Below are 13255 nucleotides of genomic sequence, written 5' to 3'. Positions count from 1 at the left end.
ACACGCATCCTGTCGCAAGTTGTTGATGGTTTATCGGGTTACCAAGGGCGCTAATTGGATAAAAAGCATTCAGCGCTATCCAAGGAGGGAAGTCCGTTTAAATGCTGGAATCGGCGTAAGTTCGTGGCTTTTTTGCAAGTTTCGAGGCCGAGTTGAGATCCTTTGAAGACGCTTTTTGCCAATTGCGAGGTCAAGTTGCTGTGTTTGTTATATTTTGAAGTTTAAGAAGACACGCGCGTCTATGTTTAAGTTGGTGGCAGAGTTAGTTACCTTGTTTCGTTGTTAGACAAATTCGTCAAATAAATAAATAAATAAGTAAATAATTAAATAAATAAATAAATAAATAATTAAATAAATAAATAAAAGATATGTCCGCCGTGCATGTTCGCATGTGAATAGGACCTTTTAAATGACGAAATACGCTGATTTATTTATTTATTTGTTTAACCAGACACCGTACAGAATAAAAATTCCAATTACATGGCACTGGGGCTCTGAACAAACATTAGGACTTAAGATCTAATTTGATTTATTATTGCATTTAGGGGATCGTGAAAAAAGTCTATATCATTCACTGAGGAGAACAAATCAATGGATACATCTCAAAAACTGGGAGCGCGCATCCGCACACCAAATGCGCAGAGGTAAATTTCTAATTTTTTAAACGATCTTACTGAAACTTAAACAGGGGCACCTTTTACTAAAGGCAACGATTATATTAAACTTGTGAAAATCTGCGCATGAGCAAATGCGCGGAAGCAAATTTATTATTATTCGACCTATTTTACTGAAATTTTCGCAGTAGCACTTTTTAATAAAGGTAAATGTTTATTAAACTTGTGAAAAATAGCGGCCGCGTGATTGCGCAGAGGTAAATTTTTTTATTTCTGGACCGATTTTACTGCTGCTTTCGCGCATGTGCAAAAGTAAATTTCTTATTTGAGGACTAATTTTTGTGAAATTTAACGGTATGTACTTCTTATAACCGCAAAATGAACACCCATGTCCAAAATTGCTACATCGATTAGGTACTTCGCTCAATAAAAGGCGAAGCGATGCATGGAAAGTCAACACAATAAAAGGAAAGTGCTGGGTCTCAACAGATGCTACCGCGCGGAATAGTTAAGTTTAGAAGAAACCACTAACCAGTATGGCAAAGAAATTAATACAAAACAGGTTGAGAACTTGGTAGCTTGACAAAGTTGGATTAAACTTAGCCCACCTATGAGTTTGCTAAATGCATTATTCTGTTCTGCAAATTTTCTGCCTGGATATGTCGTGCTGAACAATTTTCAAGTGCTCAAAAAGAGAATCATTTAGCATACCCTGCGAGCCGTTACAGGTGGTAAATGGGAAGGAATATGGGGTTTACAGACCATTGACCATTGTGAATGGATAACAACGACTATTTTTAGTACGAAATAAAGCCCACTGCACGTATTACGTATACCTACCTACTTATTTGATGTCCGTAGCGTGGCAATTTTATTAAGTAGTTCAACGTACTGAACTGTTTAATGTATACTAATTATAAAAGCTTTTTAAAGATCTTGAAAATTTGAAACCGACTACTGACCTGCTTTCGGACTTATCTGCCTACATTTCGAATATCTAAATTAGTAAGTACTAGCTTTAGTAATCAAAATGCTACATTTTTGTCATCGTTTTTATTTTTATCATAATTCACCGCAATTAGCGTTAAAAACAACATGAAAAATTGAAAGAATTATTGTATGCGGAATCATTGACGCACACGCATATTTTAAGTTTCACTATTTTTAAGACGTGTGTCTTGTTTACATTTGAAGTTTAAATTAGACATTATTCCTACCTAATTACGCTCACTACCGTGCAGATAATTGGGCCGCTAAATATAAGCGAAAGTTTTCCTAGTAAGGTACCATATAAACTATGTATAACTAGAGGAACAATTTTAAATTGCTTAAATCAAATGACAGTTAAGTGTAATTATTATTGCAATGTTGGAATGGAAATTATTTACTGACGTATCTATGTGCGTCAACCAACAAATTGGTGCGTAGGAATATAGTAATAAGGGCATTGACGAGAGAGGAAAAAAAATGATGAGTTTACGAATAAATTGTCGGAATTGATAGTGAAATAAAAATAGTCGAAGTCTTAACGCAAATGAATGGATCGACGAGCTTTTGAAGCTTTATTCAGTGTGCCTAACAGTGATTAAGTAGATCATCTTTCAATCGAACTATCCGTCATGAAGTAAGAAATACGACGAGAGCACCCTTCCTCGCTAAAAGTTTCGCTTTACTTCTGTTGACAAGGAAACGCGCTTTAGGAAATTGCTAAATATAATAATAGGAGTGAAGCGGAGAATAAATTTGATAATGATGGAAAGACCTCACCTGCTGTTTTATTTCGCTTCAATTCTCTGTGAATTTTCAAGAATAGATGATATTCGCCAAATTCTAAGCATGTTTATCACGCACAGTCTTTTTAAGTTAATTAATTACCTACTGACTCCTATAAAATATCTTCACTTAATTTGGTACCTACGAGTAAATTATGAAAGCTAGTGGTAATGTCATGGGACATTTAGTTGAGCAACTGTTCCTGTAGGTAGAATTCCTTTTTAAATTAGATTAGGGAACAAGTATTTAAGCTTTGCACTCTCCTCAAACTAACAGTCATCCTAGTGCCAAAACTAAAAAAGTTTTCTTGAAAATTTCAAGTGAAACGATATAATTATTATATGATATCAAATAAGATGAAAAAGTGAAAATACTAGTGACAACCGCATTTTGATATCTGTTTCCTTATATTATAAGCATTGAACTAAAAGTAACTAGGTTTTAGTAATAAATACGCGCAAGAAAGGTTCACAAAAATATTTATTATTAAAGAAAAATTAATATTAGAGATGCAGTATGTTTGATGAATAAATTTACACGCCTCTTGGTGCTAAATAAAATTTAACCCACACAAAAGAATACTGAACTTAAAATTCAATTTCACAATTAATGAGAAAAACTTTACCAATATCTTTGGTTTTGGTTCACGTTTATAAAAGAATCAACAAATTGGGTCATGCACGGGATAAATAGCCGTAATTCGACATCTTCAGGAACGTTAAAATTACTTTAATGCACATTTTTTTATACGAAGCGGTCGAATCCTATTTTGATACAATAAAAAAATGTCATTAATCAAATTTATTGATGAGTTGAAATATTCTCCCATTAAAAACTGATTTTCTCCTTTGGAAAGGTAGTATCGGGTTGGAACGCCTTTTTTACAACACAATCTGAATTTTGTATCGCCAAGAAAAAATTTGAATACTTGTTCAAAGTGAATCTCGAAAGATGGTTGCCGAATTTCAATCCGGAATAAACCCGTGCTTCAGGTTTCTTACAATTTATGAGTTCGAATTGGGTTTACTCATTCGAATAGTTACCAATGTTCCGCGGTATAGAAATGTTCAAAAAATTACCCTTATAACTAAGGGATTTCGCAGCCCACAGAAGTGCGAATTAATTGTCTTTAACCTTTTCACCGGTTGCCGTTTTATTTGTAATGTTATTAACACTGTAACGTATCACGTTTGTTCTGTGTACATTTTTGTATGCCCCTCGTATGTTCTAAGTTGGTTTGTCGCATTCGTGGACTGGTTTAGATAATACAGTGGGACCTTGGGGAAAATTGCGTTTATAACCGCTGCTTCGGGTAAAAGGCAGTTTTCGGCAGAGAGAAAGAGATTTTACGAAGCCATGCGCACTGTATACTGTACAATTGTATTTATACATAGAATTATATATTGTTAGCTTGTAACTGCCAGGGTGTATCAGTTGGTCTTATATGTGAATTATTAAATTATTCTTTTTTTTCGTGTTTGAATTCTTATGCGTTATCGCCAAAGCGGCGATAAAACAACACCTTGTATAAACAAATTAGGTGCACAACTTTGATTAATAAACCGGTTTTACAACGTAACTAGCCACTCCAAAAAAATAACGCAAAGAAATATTTTGTACCTTAGACCCCAACGCTTTCGTGGTAACTCGTAACGAATTTAAAATGGGCCCAGAAATAAATTTTGTTGAATTTGTGGCACAGTTTTCAGTTGAAATTTGATGAAAAACTACAAATTAGTGCTACACAATTTAAAAATGTTCGCTACGAATTCAATACGCGGTCGAAAAAATGCAGTAGTCGACCTGCTTAGATTGTCTTCTATGGTGTGAATAAGAATGCGGCTCTCCCACCAGATTTTCACTCACCGCAAACCACTCGTTCACGCTGTTTTATAAATGCGAAGGTATTATAGCGGATAGTACCTCTCTTATGCTCCATCGCGACAGTTTTTAGAACCGTCAACACAAAGACAGTGGTTGTTTCTCACCATAGCTGTGATTTTCTCTTGGTCAGACTTGTATACAAATTTTTACCCTAAATCAACATTAATGCAAACAAATCGGATATTATTTGCAAGGAAATTTGTACTATGGCGGTTGAACAATACTTAGTTTTATATTTGAAGAAGTCCAATTATTACGGCAGGAAATTTTAGTTTATTTATCTGTGCACGTAATACCACCGTTTTCTGTTATTTATAACAACAGAAAATCACTCTCCTAAAATGAACGGAAAAACTAGACGCAAATGGGGTGTCTTCTCCGATTTGCGTAAGAGTTCGTAATTTGGCAGGTGCGACACATATTTTTCGCGGTAATTTTTGTAATTAACTTTTTCCTCCTGCGTTTTTTCGGTCACCACGTTAAAAAATTCTCTTCTTTCCGCGTTTTCGATTGAGCGTATCGCCGAGACTTAATCAACTCCTGGAACCCGCTCTTCTTAATTTCTCCTGATTTCAACGCAGCTTTTCCGCCGAATAATCACCGCCGAATTTTCGTTTTACTGTTAATTAGCTCGCTTAGAGCAATCGATGAAAGCTCAATTTTTGCAGTGTAAATCATCCGGAACCGAATTAGCCGGACGTGAATTTTAGGGTGCGAATTACGCGGATGGTCGCGAATTGTCCTATAGGCCACCGAAAGAATGCAATTATTTCCGTATTTAATAGTCTCCCTATTTCCCCTACTTTCTGATATACCTATGCTTAATATTTGAAGAAAAAAAACTCGCCCACTACAATGAAATCAAAGGAAAATAGAAAACGTAATAGAAACGTAAATGTAAGACAAATCATAGTTAAAAAATGTTTGAAGAATAACGGAACAAGTGAAAACTGGATTTGGAATAGAACAAAAAGGATAGCATACTCAAAAGGATAAAAAATCTCTCTAATGTACAAATTAAAAAGTATTAGGCTCCTAAAGTGTTCAGGGGGGGGGGGGGCAGGCTGTCATTCTCAAGTAACATTTTTACGGCTACCGATTAAATTAATTCTTACCAATCGTGACGTCGCCGTCGGAATAGTTACAATTGCTTGTTGGGTATTGATTTAGAGGTAAAGGTTATGATGTGTAGACGGACTAACGTCGGTTCGACCTCTAAAGTAGGCCTAGATATGTTTCGGTCAGGTACCGTCGTCGGTTTGACGTCGGCATCCGACTAAATTAGTTTTGGTACAGTTTTGGTACATCGGGAGACGTAGGTTCTACGTCGGCAACCAACCAATTCAGTCTTGGTTAGTTACCGTCGTCGGGGTGACGTCGGTGTCCGACTAAATTAGTCTGGTAGAGTTTTGGTAAATCGGGGGACGTTGGTTCTACGTCGGCAACCAACTAATTCAGTCTTAAGTTGGATTAGCTAATAAATGCCGACTTCGCCTAGGACTTCACCATATTTCCTACATTAAATGGGCGCCGGGCGGCCATGATATCATCAAAATAATGCTATATTAATATATACGATTTCTGTAACGCCAAATGTAAATAAAACGATTTATTTATTCATACAAATACATGGGCATTGGGCAACGTTTTTGCAAGCATATTTTTGGAGAATAACTGTTTTTTAAAAAATTTAAAATTATGAAAAATAAATTAATAACTTTTAATAGACTTAATTACTTTTCAGGGGTAACTATGTTTTTCGAACTATCATGGAAACATTCATCAATAAAATTTCTTTCGTTTCAATTTTCAAGTCACGCGGAGTTTTAAATTATTGTATTTCATATTTCAAGTCATAAAGATTTTTAGTAGGTATAATCATGGCGTTCACAAAATGAAGGTTGATAAATCTTGCCTGCAATGCCATAGTTGGTTTTGTCCAACTAAATTGCCCTAATGCGACCAGATTCAGGTCAACGGAACTTCGCCGACGTAAATGTGGTGAAGGTTGAAACGACTGGAGTCGTTTTCTGTGGGATAAAATTACCCTAATCCGACGTCAACTCCAATTTGGGACAGTAAAATTACCTTACAGCGACGTAAGCTTTAGTGCAGATTAGGTCAGCAGTACCAACGCCTAAGTCGGATCACAACGTCGTTCCAACCCAAATTTTATTCACCAAATTGGTGCATATGTGGGTCGGCACGACGTCGTACCAAAGTCGGGCACCGACGTCAGGTAGCGCCCCCAACGTTGTACAACGTTGGTTGGACGTCCAAATGCTGCTTGGGTTGGAAATCAGTTCGTTGTCAAGGTTATCATTAGGACCAATCGGTGAGGAGTATTTCGCGTTTTGAGGCATTATACGAGAAGTGTTAGTCGAGAAGTTTGTTACAGCAACAAGTCCATTAATGCAAAATGGCAAAAATATAAACAAAGTCACCTTGTTTAAATCATCAGAACAAAATTATAATAACAAATATCAAAGGGTTATTATAGTAACCCATGCCATTATTTTTAGCTGTAAATAATTTTGTATCTTGTCACGTAGAAGAAGACGGTTTTCGGTCATCTGATGATACATATCTGCTACAAGGCAAAGGCTGAATTTTACTGAATAAACCTTTTGTCGAATTAATAACATCCCGAGAACTACGAGGTGGGGGACGTCTATATTATGATTACTACCTACGAAATTTTCAGTAAACAACTGATAGCATGTCAAAATTATCATTGTTTATGACTTGATTTTATAAACTTAACTAGTTGACTGACTTGAGGATAATCTAGAACATTTGGTAGCGTGAGTGTTCCTGGCAATAGCCTGTTATCACAAATCATTGAACTTTTGGAAAATTTTTAATACGTGTTTTATTATTTCCAGCAGCCTCCCTTCACGGTTCAACTCAATCAGCGACCTGATTGATGAGACTATTAATAAAGCATTTAAATTCTACTCATCGCACACAATGTAAGAACGTGATGAAATTATTCCATGAATTATTGATACAATTACAAATTACAGTTAGGCGCTTAGAAGAAAACTGACGTAGACGTGACGCTCGTATAAAGTGGTAATGGATTTCTTTATCGGAAACATGTGGAATTTATAACTTAATTTTAGCTCACATTATGTGGCTTAAAGTCAAAGGACAAATATTTATAGATATTGAATGAAAGAATTTAGACAGAATACAAATTTAAAGGATCAATAACGAAATTTACGATACAGTACACGTTTTGTACTCATTCTGTTGAAGACGAAAATAAAATACGAAGTTTAAAAGGACCATGTGATTCTTTAAATTGATGCTTGTCTATAGAATGAGATAGATAAAAACAACGTTCCATTGAAACTATCACAAGACATTTATTTTTCACTTCTTTTCTGCCGATGGTAATATCGAGATTTTTGCTAATCCAATAGAATTTTTTGCCTTAAACTTAAGATTCACAGTCAGCGTTTCGAGGGATAATACGAATTGGAATTGCTGCACCTTTTTGTATAATTGCTGTAGGCATCGTTACTTACTTCTCGACTCTTTATGCATATCGCACCTTTATCATCGTTGATGTGGTCCACTCACTTATAAACTGCACAATGTCATCGTCTTGATGTATGGTCCAAACGGAAGGAAACTGTAGGGTGATAAATCCGAACTGTAATGGATTGGAAGGAACCCCCCATTGCATTTTTCTTAAGAAATTTGTCATCAATTTCACAATATGAGGTCAGTAACCGATACCGTTACTTTTGATTGAATTTTTTCTGCTTTATAAGCAGCATTCAGTTTTGCTCAAGTCAAAACAACAATGGTGTGCCATGTCAAAAGAACGGACAACAAAACACCCTTTCTGTGGCAAAGGACGTTGGTCATTACTTTTACCATCTAATCTTTTTGATTATGGCGAATAGTGATTTATCGCAGGTGAACAATCCCTTAAGTAGTCCAATCCTTCATACGTAGTATTAAAGCAGGGACTGCTTGCATCCCTGAGGAGGAGAAGAGCGCATACGGAGTAGGCCAGGGCCTGGTGGACTGACTCAGAAGCCACACGGACACGCCCATCACCTGAACAAGTCCGGAGGAGGTTCCGGCACCGGGGAATACAGACTACACCATACAACCAAGCGACCATAACGGGGCGGCATAGCACAATGAGATCATAGAGTCATTCCTGACAGAGCAGCCTCTACAGTCGAAGGTGATTCCAATGGAGTCTAAAGCAGTAGTTGTCATGCGGAATGCCCGCCAGAAGTTAGTGGACCAAAATCAGGATATCAGGTCCAAGTAGACCAGATCTACGATCTGGCTTCGGCTCACAGTCGCTCCCGCGGCTAAACATAATAGGGACGGAAAGCGTAATCCTAAAAAGAGTCACTCGGGAGGTAGGAACCGGGGCTAATAGTTCACGAGGACCTGTAAATCTATAAAATTTTGGAGCGGCATCGAACTTTTTTTTTCCAAAAAGCAACCTAAAATTTTTATTATGGTATTCGAAAGACCTTATTCACACGAAAAGGATGCAACAACAGCAATGCGAATTTCACGATTTGGGGCTTTGGGCACTTTTTCAAAGATCGTTAAACAATTTTCGCATGCTTGGCGGAAAGTGCGTCAAGATCGCAGAGGGAAAATGCGTTGAGTGTTGTGTTAAGAAAAAGATGCACAAAACAATAGAAGGAACCCAAAACAAAGCAATTCTTAATAATGAATGAATAAAAAATTGATTAGAATTTTTAATCGTTTAAGGTATACCGTCCAAATTACATTGAAGTCTGTTAAAGTAAAAACAAGTTGTAAATCAGCATATGCATGATTAAAGCGCATTTTTGGTAATGCAGGTCAGTATTTTATTAGCGAAGTTTGAAATGATGGATCTCACGAGTAATTTTGGCTGCGTTAAATAATTAATTTTTAATTAATTTAATTTCAATTGACGGTACGTCTTCATTTTGTAAAACAAATCACAAAGTAAATAATAAGTTTTTATACTGGTAGCGCTATCTAACGGTAAAATTAATTATAGCACCTCCGAAACCCATATCGAAATTATTTTCTTCAATTATCGATTTCACAAGTAATCTAACTCAAAATAGAGTAGTGCCTGCACATCTACACTATAACAGAAAGCTTTTAGTGAAAATTTGAAGTCTCTAGCTATTGTAGTTGTGGAGATCTAACGCGGACAGCCGGCCTGCCAGCAATAACGAATATAATAGCGTATTGCTTGTCAGCTACGTCCATCTCGTTCAATTTTAATTTAACAATTGTTTATAATATGTGAGGGCAAAAAAGCCCTAAATTTGTTAATATTGTAATTGTAATTGTTTCCATGTTCGAATAAGTAATTTTTCCCCATATTATCAACCAAATGTTACTAATTAATATGTAATTTTCAACTACTTTTATATGTTCCTTCAAACTGAAGCTTGATAATGACCTCAGGGTCGAAACTATAGTCGCTGTGCTGTCACATAATGTCTGAATTTAAAATCTGAAACTTAGTTTTAGTCAGAGTGCCCTTTTCGCATCTCGGCCATTTATAAACCGAATTGCCACTTTTTTAAATGAAAGTATTTAAATGAAATTTGACACATATGCACTTGGCATAAAAGCAAACATAGCGCCAATTTCAAAATTTGTTTTTGCGCATGCTATAGCCATACCCAGGAGTTCGTTTGCTATATTTGTTTACACGTTTATTTTAAATTTAACACATCGCCTATGGATTTTCGTAGGTCCATCTGCTTTCTTTTTATAACGTCTGACTATCTGCAACAAAATAAATTTGGTAAAATCTGCGAATATAATCCGTGGATAGTATGGATATCTTTCAAGTTTCAAGTGCGTGTCCAATCTCATACCATACAGGGTGATTCCTATAGTACCTGCCACCGTTTGGGAGCGTATAGGGGGTGCCTAGGGGAGTATTTGATATAGGACACTTGGGGTCGGAAATCTAAAATAAGGGCGCCAGAACCAAATTTATCTTCTGGAATTTCACGCCTGTATGTAGGCAACCCAACCGACCGACGTTTCGCGCCGAGCGATGCAGAGCGAGTTAGCGCGAGGAAGCGACATGGGAGGGAAGGAGGGAAAACGACAGTCAAAAGCAATAACGTTTACAAGTGTTCAACGTGGCCACCATTGTTCTCAATGCACTTCCTACATCTAGCCAACCGAGTAGCCAACTATTATTATACTATTGCCATAGTGTTTATTCACTTGATACGCGTCGTTGCAGACGGGATTTCGTGGGTTTAAACAAAATTCTGATCAAGTGTCAACCACACATCGCCGCCTGAGATCGCTCCGTGTGCACCGCCGGCCGGTTGGGTTGCCTACCTACAGGCGCGAAATTCCAGAAGGTAAATTTGGCTTTGGCACCCTTATTTTAGATTTCCGACCCCAAGTGTCCTATATCAAAATACTCCCCTACGCACCACCTACACGCTCCCAAACGGTGGCAGATACTATAGGAATCACCCTGTATATAATTGTTTTTCCTGAAAACTTAAAAATAAATTGCATTTAATGTGTGTGTTTTTGTCATTATTTTCGAGTCTTACTGCATTACATAGGCATAACAGGTAGCAATGCTACAATGCCTTAATTCGTGTATATCTACTACAGCCAGAGACTTGTTATAACTAGACCGCGCGTAACGTAGATTTTACTATAAACGCCTGTTGTCAAGATACGATAGGCAACCAACTGTTCATCGCGGGGCAGACGCACGTCCTGCAGCTTGCTTTAGCCATGTTTATTCTAAATTTTAGTAGCAAAAAAAGATAACATATAGCTGTTAACTATTTTAATCGAATTTGTTGGTATTTTATTTGAACTAAATTGGTATATAACTGCCTTACTCTAGTCCTAATTTGATTTATATGTGTATTTTGGTGGTGAACACGTATAGGAAAATATACTCTTAAAACTAAAGATGTAAGTAGTAAGATATGATTATTTAGCGGATTTTGATTCAATATAATGCCTATCCAAAAACCCAAATGGGCTGTAACTGTTATTTATTTTTCTAAGACTGCTGATAACCATTTTGTTTACAACGCGGTGTGGTATGGATTGAATGAATAACCTGAACACATTTTCAGCAATTTGGCAAATTTTTAATGCATCGTTTGATCCGTACAACAATCCTCCCTTTAAACTTTTATTCGTGGAAAATCAGCATATTATTTAAAAATTTATCGACAGAGTAAATGTTGATACGCACAAGTTAACCTAAGTTTATTGGTTTATTCTCAACAGAAATTTATCTGTTCACTAATTCGAGCTAATCACGAGAATGATTAATGAACGGAACATCTAAAATAACAGCTTATTTCATTATATTGCATAAATCATCTCAGCGATTTTGCCCCGCAGTGCATTGTGTGTGGCATACTGTGTCGACAACACCTTAGATACGTTAAGCGCAGTCTAGTTATAGTAAGTCTCTGACTACAGCATAAACATTTACTCTATGACTACTAACAGTCGATTACTACATTCATAGAGTGCCAACGCTAAACTTAGCAGCATCTTATCTTGACACTCCTTGATCTTTGCGTTTTTAGTTTTTACTACGTTCACCTTTCGACGAATTGGTTAATCTAGCTATTACACTCGTTTGATGTTGGACCAATATTGTCAATGAATAGTGCACTAAAATAAACACCAAAGTTCTGCGCGCAGATAAAAATAGCTTTCTTAATGCACGCGCTGCTAAATTCAAAATTGTTTGAAGTGCATTCCATACAAATGTCAAGGTACAGGCGCCAGGTTGTTTTAGAAATAGAACAGGGTTAAAAAAAGAAAACGCATAGACATCTCTTAGTCCTTCACTTCAAAAGAGGTACCTTCTCTAATTATTGTACACTAAGTAGGTATACGTGAAAAAATCTACTTTTTACGTTGTCGGTATGTTCCACGCGTGACAGAATGAGAAAAGGTGGAATTACATGTCCACGTACACCAACCAAAGCGATAGTTTATAACAATTTGGAATGTATCAAATGAGTTTCAGAAGTTTTCCCATTCCTAAAGATGCCCTCTAAGTGTAACATACGGTAAGTGACCTTCTATAAACAATACACACGAAAAGAAATTACATTATTATTCCCAATTGGAAAATTACATAATATATGCGAACTTTTTACGTGAAAATTACCTACTTCGAAATCCTTGAGGTGTAATAAGGTTAATATAAGAACGTAATTTATTACTCATTAATTTTACCAAGCCCCCAACGTATACGAAAATAATAGTTTAATATTGTAACCGGGCATAAACTTTTGATTAATATCAAATTTAATTTTTGACATAGCTACACATTTGCGCCAATAGCATAGGTATTGGCCTACACATCATTAACGTCAAATTTATACGTTAAACTTATTCATTTTACGAAATGTATTGTATTGACGTCCTTGTTTACCGGTTGTTTAGAAATAGTTGGCTTACACAATCGCAATTATAAAAATTGTCGAGTTTTAGTATCAAGCAATAGTTTTTCCTAAAGTCGATAGACAAAAGAAAGTAACGTAATAGTATCCACCATTTATTTGTCAAATGTGGCCAGCCACATAATTATACAGGGTGAAAATTTTGTCTGGAACGTTGAATATATCTTCAAAACAACATTCGTTTTAAGAAGCGTTTTATAGTATCCAAATTATAAAAAAATTGCTGCCAATCTACGTACTTTAAATTTGTTGTCAGTGGCGTACTTTTCCATGGGCAAGGGGAGCATGTTTTCTAGGTATAATTACATATTATTAAGAGTACACTTTTTTGGAGATAGAAGCACAATATATATTACTTATATAATCAAGTTTAAGAGAAAAACTCAAATTAAGGAAAATAGTTCTTAATTAATTTTATAATTTTACTAGTTTGCGTTGAAAAAAAAATATTAATCTTTTGTTAATATAAAATAAACGCAAGGTAGATATTAAAAATTTTGAACAAAGCTTCAA

At 36.0% G+C, this 13255-nt stretch overlaps 1 protein-coding gene and 1 long non-coding RNA gene across 2 annotated transcripts in view; one reads left to right on the top strand and one right to left on the bottom strand.

The window, feature by feature from the left end:
* Positions 1-13255, bottom strand: part of LOC116170367 — a 631383-nt gene that overhangs the window by 526987 nt on the left and 91141 nt on the right. The gene's annotated exons all lie outside the window — the stretch shown is intronic.
* LOC116170519 lies at positions 6994-7607 on the top strand. The gene is made up of 3 exons (XR_004145247.1): positions 6994-7243; positions 7298-7346; positions 7397-7607. It is a non-coding gene; the product is annotated as an uncharacterized LOC116170519 (long non-coding RNA).

The sequence above is a fragment of the Photinus pyralis genome, unplaced genomic scaffold (assembly GCF_008802855.1).
Source record: "Photinus pyralis isolate 1611_PpyrPB1 unplaced genomic scaffold, Ppyr1.3 Ppyr1.4_LG1, whole genome shotgun sequence".
NCBI lineage: Eukaryota > Metazoa > Arthropoda > Insecta > Coleoptera > Lampyridae > Photinus > Photinus pyralis.
This window is presented reverse-complemented; position numbering and strand designations above follow the sequence as displayed.